Source organism: Frankliniella occidentalis, unplaced genomic scaffold, assembly GCF_000697945.3.
Source record: "Frankliniella occidentalis isolate FOCC.00 unplaced genomic scaffold, Focc_3.1 Scaffold565, whole genome shotgun sequence".
NCBI lineage: Eukaryota > Metazoa > Arthropoda > Insecta > Thysanoptera > Thripidae > Frankliniella > Frankliniella occidentalis.
Genome location: NW_026267681.1, coordinates 136,590 through 137,241, shown reverse-complemented (window position 1 = coordinate 137,241; position 652 = coordinate 136,590).

Genomic DNA, 652 nt, shown 5'->3' with positions numbered 1-652 from the left:
CTCAGCATGTGACAATAGGTGTCTAACATAAACAACGGGCTTTCCCATACGATTCCAATAAAATAAAAAAATCAAGTCACTCATTTTGAGGTGGAGGAAGGCCCATCAAGAAAGAACAGTCTAAATCCCGCATCTAATGCCCTCAGCATATGATTCTATTGGTGTTTTACAAAAGCAACAGAACGCCTTACCGTTCGTCTCTGTAAAGTTTATTTCTAGGCAAGTAATGCAAAAGGCATAATGATAACAGGGGATAAGAATATACCTCCCCGACCAGTACTTACAAGTGACACATGCGAATTTGGAATCGAGGGGAATCGAAACATCATTTAAACAGCGCGAAGGCAATCTTAGCGGTAGGGCGGATTTAGTCGCTTCTACATTTGGTAAACAAACATTTACTTTTCGGGAGCTACTACGCGTCCTCATTGTAGAAACTTCTGTAAATTACATCAGGTATTAGACTAAAAAGAAACACCTTCACATCGCCACTTCAAAAATAATGGGATATTTACCTGGCTGTGCAGATGGACGTTTCAAGTATCCAGCTTGGGCAGGAGGACTTGATTGGTGGAAAGCTACAGCATGCTGGGACGGACTTGGCCCAGGCTGGTGGAAATACAAAGGTTCCTGTCCGTGACTTGGCCCTGGC